This window comes from Arachis stenosperma, chromosome 6 (assembly GCF_014773155.1).
Source record: "Arachis stenosperma cultivar V10309 chromosome 6, arast.V10309.gnm1.PFL2, whole genome shotgun sequence".
NCBI lineage: Eukaryota > Viridiplantae > Streptophyta > Magnoliopsida > Fabales > Fabaceae > Arachis > Arachis stenosperma.
This window is the reverse complement of record NC_080382.1, coordinates 5,644,889-5,653,691: the sequence shown is the minus strand read 5'-3', so window position 1 is coordinate 5,653,691 and position 8,803 is coordinate 5,644,889.

Here is an 8,803-nt window from a genome sequence, read left to right as displayed (position 1 = left end):
TCACAAGTGCGTTGGGAAGATAGCAAATTAAACAGAGAGTCACGCGAAAACGTGGCTGGAGGCGTGCCTTTGGCACAAATTGATCCACGTGACCGCGTCGCTGACGCGTCCGCGTTATGTGGGAAAAATGCATCCCAAGCATCCGCGTCACCCACGCGAACGTGCGCCTCAAAGTCGACGTAAAAAGGGTGTATGACCGAGAGTTGAGCTAGAATTGGGCTGGACTCGTGCTAGAAGCACAAGCCTTGCCACGCATACGCGTGCCCCACGCGTCCGCGCCATTTTCAAATTCAGGCCATCCACACGATCGCGTCAATCACGCGACCGCATCACCCTAAATTTTGGCAAAATGAGTTTTAAACAGAAAGTTGCGCGAGCGCACGACTGCCCTAGCGCTACTAGCAGAAACCATGTCACGCGTCCGCGTGACTGATGCTCCCGCGTCACCTCACTTACGTGGTTCCCGCGCGAACGCGTGCCTCACGCGTCCGCGTCACTAGCGGCGCACAGCTCATCTTAATTTGCCAAAATATCTTATTTTTTCTTCTCCAAATCCCACTTTTTCTCTTCCTTTCTTATTTCTTCCTTCCCCCTTCCTCCTTTCTTCCTTCCTTTCTCTTCATCTCTTTAACTTCTCATCCTTCTTTTCCTTCCTTCTATTTTACTTACTTTATCTGCCTACTTTCATTCATTGCATTCATGCATATTTTTCTTGGTGTTGATATTTATTTTGTGGATTGTTGAGAAATTACTTGACAATTATATATTATTTTTATAGGGTTGCTTGCATGTTCTAATTAATATTTTCCATACCTTATTTAATATGCATGATTTGTGTTTGTGAAAACGCCCATATGGCATTTTGCACTATTCTTGGATTTCTTTTAAATCTACTACTCTAAATGCCTGCTTTTCACATAACCCCTTCTCTATTTTATTATTTAAATATAATTGTCTTTACAAACGTTTATTAAGTTGAGAGACTTGGTAATCTAATTTGGACATTGAACGCTTGACCTATGCTACTCATGCCCTTTGCCGACATGCCAATAAACACCTTGCATTCAATTTTCCTCACATGCACTTGCTATATTTCCATTGTTGATTTGCCACATGTAGTCATGACCATGTGTTCACATCATTATCCATACCTGTGCATTGATTACCACCCTTCCTATTCTTTTCCTTGCTATAACCCTTGAATACTAATGTCTTTCCTCGTTTCCTTTCAGGATGGCCACCAAGAAAGGAAAGGAACAAAACGAGCACCAGCTGAGGAACCACAACCCCCTTCCACTTGTACAACTTAGCATGCACTGAGGACGGTGCAATCTTTAAGTGTGGGGAGGTCGATACCGACTTCCAGGGGTTAGTTAACTTCTTTTCAACACCAATATTCTATTTTCTTTGTTTGTTCATTGCTGCATTTGCATATTTGATTGCATGTTTGTTTGATTTTATGCATTTAGTCACTACTTGGTTGAAGTAATATTTTCTTTTTCAAGAAATTTTTATAGTATTTCACTAATTTAAATTGAAAATTTTTTGTCAAATTTGTTTGAAGTTGTATTTGGAACATGGTTTTTGAGCCAAAGGACACACAACCCGTGAGATTTTGAGCTTATTTATATGGTTACATTATTTAACCATGATATTTTATTCTTGTGTGTGTTACTTCTCTATGATTACAATCTGTATTTTGTTCCAGTCTATATGTCCAATATTTAATGTATTTACATACTTGCATATGATTGAGGCCATCATTTGAATTTTTCCTCACTTATCCCAAATTAGCCCACCTTTTACATCACCTATGTTAGCCCCTTGAGCTTTTAATCCCCTCTTGTTCTATAAACCACATTATTAGCCTTAAGCAGAAAAATAAAATAAAAATTCCAAGTTGAATCCTTGGTTAGCTTAAGATAGAAATTGTGTAATTGTTTAAGTGTGGGGAAACTTTATGGGAACATGGATGATAGAAACAAGGTAGAAAGTTGAAAAGAATAAAGATATTTCAAAATAAAATTTTTTTGGGAAGCATGCTCATGTGAAATCAAAGTAATTAAATTACCATGTGCATATAAAAAAAATTCAGTATTTAAATAAAGGGGATACAAAAAAATTCCCCAAATGCAAAATAAAGCAATGCACATGGGACAAAATTCAAAAATAAGTTTGATACATGAGCATGTAATACAAAAGTGGGAAAATTTGGGTAGCTAGGTAAAGAATTTTAAATTTTATAAAGTATGTATATGTCAGGTGAGATCTTAAACTAATCAAAGATTCACTCTGTTAGCTCACTTAGCCTTATATGTACATCCTTACCTTTACCTCAGCCCCATTACAACCCTGAAAAGACCTCATAATATTTGCATTGGTATACTAAATATTTGTTGATTGGTTAGATGAAGAACAAAGTTTAGAAAGCATGATTAGAGAAGAGTAGAGTGAATTACCCTATACACTTGAAAGATTAGAGTGCATATACACTTCCTGTGAGGGTTCAATGCTTAATTCTATGTTCCCTGCTTTCATGAGCTATCTTCTTACAAGTTTACCTGTCTTTTATTGTGTAATTTGAATTAGTGGAATTTGATTCATGTTTGTCTTGAAAAAGCTTATTTACTTTTAACCAAGTAGGTAGTGATAAACCCCATTTGTAGGGTTTATCTTATGCTTCATTTAAGGGATTTTATGACCTTTTACCCACATTTATTCAATGAAATAGCATGGTTTTATAACTTCTCCTTTAATTGTGCTTAAGAGTGAAAACATGTTTTTTAGGTCTTAAAATAGCTAAATCTAATTCTCCTTGATTCTATTAGATGCCTTGATATGTTTGTTAAGTGATTTAAGGTTTAGGAGGCAAAGATTGGATCAAGGGAATGAAGAAAGAAGCATGAAAAGTTGGAGAACTCATGAAGAAATGAAAGAACCGGAAAGCTGTCAAGCCGACCTCTTCGCACTTAAATGACCATAACTTGAGCTACAAAGGTCCAAATGATGCGGTTTCAGTTGGGTTAGAAAGCTAACATCCGGGGCTTCGAAACGATATAAGATTTGCTATAGTTTCCACAAGTATGGTGGCGCGCACACGCATAGTACGCGCACGCGCCGTTGCTGCCACCTGGTCCACTTAAAGCAAAACGTGGCCAGCGATTTTAGAAGCCTTGTGGGCCCAATCCAACTCATTTCTGATGCTATTTAAGCCAAGGATTGAAGAGGAATCAACTAACTTTTAACCATTAGTTTAGTTTAGTAGTTAGAGTTAGTTTCTAGAGAGAGAAGCTCTCTCTTCTCTCTAGAATTAGGATTAGGATTAGTTCTTAGATCTAGGTTTTAATCTTTGCTTTCTTCCACTTCTATCTCTCAATTCTTTGTTGCTACATTCATCTTCTTCTACTCTTTTGTTGTAATTTCCTTTATGTTGTTCTTATATTTTGTTGTAGATCTAGTATTGTTCCTTCTACATTCTTCCAATTCAATAAGAGGTAATTCATACTAAATGTGTCTTCTTTGCTTTTCTATTGTTGATCTCTTGTTTTTGTAGTTGTAGATTCCTTTAATTCTTGCATTTAATAATGATTACTTCTATTGCACTTTATGTGTTTGTTGAAATGTCTCTTATAGCTATTAGTTAGATTTTGTTCCTCTTGGCCTAGGTAGAGTAATTAGTGACACTTGAGTTATCTAATTCCTTTGTTGATTGGTAATTGGAGAGATTGCTAATTGGTTTGGAGTGCACTAAAGCTAGTCTTTCCTTGGGAGTTGGCTAGGACTTGTGGCTCAAGTCAATTCATCCACTTGACTTTCCTTTATTTAGTAAGGGTTAACTAAGTGGTAGCAATGAACAATTCTCATCACAATTGAGAAGGATAACTAGGATAGGACTTCTAATTTTCATACCTTGCCAAGAGCCTTTTATAGTTGTTAGTTTATTTTCATTGCCATTTACTTTTCATGCTTCTTATCCAAAACCCCAAAATAACTCATAACCAATAACAAGACACTTTATTGTAATTCCTAGGGAGAACGACCCGAGGTTTGAATACTTCGGTTTATAAATTTTAGGGGTTTGTTTTAGTGACAAACAACTTTTTGTATGAAAGGATTAGTGATTGGTTTAGAAACTATACTTGCAACGAGAATTCATTTGTAAATTCTAAACCGTCAAAAATCTAATCATCAGGTAGAAACATTCTGCATGTAGTTGCATTCATATAGATAGGTTGCATTTCATACATTGTACCATTTCTCTTCACTCTCTTATAGCTTCTCTTGAGCTTAGCATGAGGACATGCTAATGTTTAAGTGTGGGGAGGTTGATAAACCACTATTTTATGGTTTATCTTGTGCTCAATTGAGTGGTTTTTATCAACTCTTTACCTACTTATTCATACTATTTACATGGTTTTATATTTTCCTTCTTGATTCTGTGCTATGATTGAAAACATGCTTCTTTGGCTTTTATTTCCTTTTATTTAATCCTCTCTTATTACCATTAGATGCCTTGATATGTGTGTTAAGTGATTTCAGGAATTATAGGGCAGGAATGGCTTAGAGGATGGAAAGGAAGCATGCAAAAGTGGAAGGAATACAAGAAGTTGAAGGAACTGCAAAGTTGTCAGCCTGACCCTCTTGCACTAAAATGATCATAACTTGAGCTACAGAGGTCCAAATGATGCGGTTCTACTTGCGTTGGAAAGATAACATCCGGGGCTTTGATTTGATATATAATTCGCCATAGTGGCCGTACAGATAGATGATGCGAACGCGCACTCCTTGCGGACGCGTCGCATCTGCGAACTTCAATCCGCGCGGACGCGTGGATGACGCCTCCGCGTCACTTTGTCGCGACCTGTACGGACCAGATTTCACAATCAGCGATTTCTGGGCTGTTTTTGACCCAGTTTTCGGCCCATAAAATACAGATTAGAGGCTATAAAGTGGGAGAATGCATCCATTCATAATTATGCTTTCATAATTCACTTTTTAGGATTTAGATGTAGTTTTTAGAGAGAGATGCTCTCTCCTCTCTCTTAGGATTTAGGATTAGGATTTTTAGAAATTAGGGATTTATCTCATCTTCATATCAGGTTCAATATTCCTTTATTTTGACTTCTCTTCTACTTTGAGATACTTTAATGCTTTCATTTGTATTTGATTTATGTTACCCAATTGGCTTATGAATATTGTCCATGTTAAATTTTATTGCTTTGAATGTATGTTATTTGAGGTATTTCAGATCTAAGATTCATATTTAGCTTTTTATATTATTGGCTTTAATTGATTAACTGGAAGCTCTTGAGTTACCAACTATTCATGATTGATTGTTATGTCGGCCAATTAACTGGAATTCCACTAACTCTAGTCTTTCCTTAGGATTTGGCTAGAACTTGGGAAATCCAACCAATTGGTTCACTTGACTTTCCCTTTCTTACGCAAAGGTTAACTAAGTGGGATTAATTTCCATTCTTATAGGAGTAACTAGGATAGGACTTCCAAATTTTCATATCTTGCCAAGAGTTTATTTTATAGTTAATCATTTATTTTATTTGTCCTTTAATTTACTTGTTCCCCACTTTCAAAACCCCAATTTACAAAACCCGTAACCAATAATAAGAACATACCTCCCTACAATTCCTTGAGAAGACGACCCGAGGTTTGAATACTCGGTTATCAATTTCAAAAGGGTTTGTTACTTGTGACAACCAAACGTTTGTAAGAAAGGTTGATTTCTTGGTTTAGTAACTATACTTACAACGAGAGTTTACTATAACTTCTAAACCATCAATCTTCAGTTCTTCAAAATGGCGCCGTTGCCGGGGAATTGCAAACGTGTGCCTTATTATTGGTTATTGTAAATATTCTTCAAAAAAATCAGACTTTTATTTTAAAATTTTTATCTTATCATATCTTAAAATTTCGATTCCCCTTTGTGTGAGCATGAAACCCAAGAATTTGCCAGCTTCTACTGTGAAGGTGCATTTTGCAGGATTAAGTCGCATGCCATATTTTTTTATGGTGTCGAACACTTCGGCGAGGTCGGACAGTAATGACTCCTTGCTTTGTGTTTTTACTAACATGTCGTCTACATATACCTCCATGAGTTTCCCGGCATAGCCTGCAAAGACTTTATTAATTAATCTTTGGTAAGTGGCTCCTGCGTTTTTGAGTCCGAATGGCATGACGATGTAGCAGTAGTTTGCTTTTGGGGTTAGGAATGAGGTTTTTTCTTGATCGGGCAGGTCCATCAGGATTTGATTGTATCCCGAATAGGCATCCATCAACGAAAGGTATTTGTATCCGAAGGAGGCATCCACTAGTGCGTCGATACTTGGGAGTGGATAAGGGTCTTTTGGACAGGCTTTGTTGAGATTGGTGTAATCAGTGCACATCCGCCACTTCCCATTTGATTTTTTCACCAAGACGACGTTGGCCAGCCATAGTGGGTACTTGACTTCTCTTATGAATCCTGCCTCCAGTAGAGCTTGTACCTGTTCTTCCATAGCTTGGGATCTTTCTGGTCTGAGCTTTCTACGCCTCTGCTGTACTGGCTGAGATCCTGGATACACTGCCAGCTTGTGGCACATTAGCTTGAGGTCTATGCCCGACATGTCTGTGGTCTTCCATGCGAAGAGGTCGACATTATCTCTTAAGAACTGTATGAGGGACTCCTTTACATCTCTTTTTAGGATTGCGCCAATATTGGTTGTTTTATCTGGGACATCTCCAATCTGGACTTTTTCTATCTCGCCTTCAGGTTGTGGACGAAGTTCCTCCTGACCCCGAACTCCTCCGATTTCGATGGTGTGGATTTCTTCTCCTTTGCCTCTAAGGTTCAGACTTTCGTTGTAACAGCGGCATACTGTTTCCTGGTCTCCTTTTATCGTAGTGATCCCTTCTTTAGTTGGGAACTTCATGCATAGATGTGGAGTTGAGACTACTGCGCCTAGCTGATTTAGCGTTGTTCGACCTATTAAGGCATTGTAGGTTGAGCTCACGTTGACCACGATGTAGTCTATGTTGAGTGTCCTTGACCGGTTTCCTTTACCAAAAGTTGTGTGTAGCGAGATGTATCCAAATGGTTGGATTGGAGTATCTCCTAGTCCGAATAAGCTGTTTGGATATGCTCTAAGTTCTTTTTCCTCTAGGCCGAGTTTGTCAAAAGCTGTTTTAAACAAGATATCAGCCGAGCTTCCTTGGTCCACCAGTGTGCGGTGGAGGTTAGCATTGACCGATATGATAGTAATAACCATGGGATCGTCATATCCCGAGATGATGTCAGCCGCGTCTTCTTTAGTGAAAGTAATAGTGGGGAGGTCGGGTGCTTCTCCTCCCCCTTCAACGTGACATACTTCCTTAAGGTGTCTTTCACGAGATAATTTAGAGATTCCTCCTCTCGCAAATCCACCATGTATCATGTGGACATGTCTCTCCGGGGTGATAGGTGATCGTTCGGCTCGTCCGACCTCTTCGTCCCTTCGTCTTTTTCTAGGTTCATCTGTCTTGCCTGCCAAGTACCGGTCTAGTCTCCCCTCTCTTACCAATTTTTCTATGACATTCTTCAAGTCGAAGCACTTGTTGGTGGGATGTCCATAGATACGATGGTATTCACAATATTCCGTTCGATTTCCGCCTCCTTTTTGCTTTTAATTGATCGAGGTGGTGGAATCTTCTCAGTGTGGCATACTTCTCGGTATACTTCCACAAGAGACACCCGAAGAGGGGTGTAATTGTGGTATTTCTTAATCTTCTCACCATGCGGATCTTCTTTCTTTTTAGAGTCTTTATCTTTATCTCGAGAGGAATAGGAAGGTCCGGATTTTGAGGTCTCACCTAGTCGAGCATTTTCCTCCATGTTGATATACTTCTCAGCTTGTTCTTACACTTCATTGAGAGATGTGGGATGTTTCTTTGATATAGAGTGACTAAAAAGTCCCTCCCGAAGGCCATTGATGAGACCCATAATGGCTGCTTCAGTTGGCAGACTTTGTATGTCCAGACATGCTTTATTGAATCTTTCCATGTAGTTGCGAAGGCTTTCTCGATCTCTTTGCTTGATCCCTGATAGGCTTGGGGCGTGCTTGGTTTTGTCCTTCTGGATGGAGAACCTGGCGAGGAATTTCTTGGCTAGGTCATCAAAACTTGTGATGGATCTTGGCGGCAGACTGTCGAACCACTTGATTACTGTTTTTGTTAGGGTAGTCGGGAAGGCTTTGCACCGAATTGCATCTGAGGCATCGGTGAGATACATTCTGCTTCTGAAGTTACTGAGATGATGGCTTGGATTTGACGTGCCACCGTATAGGGTCATGTCGTGCACTTTGAATTCCTTTGGTACCTTAGCTTTCATAATCTCTTTGGTGAATGGGTCTTGATCTTTGTGGGAGTTATCTTTATGATTGGATCAAGTAGTCTTTATTTTTAGGTCGGCTTCAAGCTTTAAAAGTTTGTCTTCCAACTCTTTACGCCGCCTAGTTTTCCTTCTGAGGTCCTTCTCGACTTCTTGTTGATGCTCGGCCTCTTTTTCGAGTTGTTTTAGACGATCTTGTTGAGCTAGAAGTGCCTCCAGGATTTCTGCATTTGGTGGACTTTTATCTTTGTTTGGTTGAGAAGTATCCTTTGGTGTGGTGTTCGCGTTCTTATGCGGCGTCCTATTTTCTAGATCTGAGTCGTTGTCAATGTTGTCCGTCATGATGTTGGGGTGACTTCCAGGTTCCTCGGCAACGGCGCCAATGTTCCGAGGGTTACCTGAAACTGTAGGTCGATCTCAGACGAGATCTTCTGTACTGGTCGG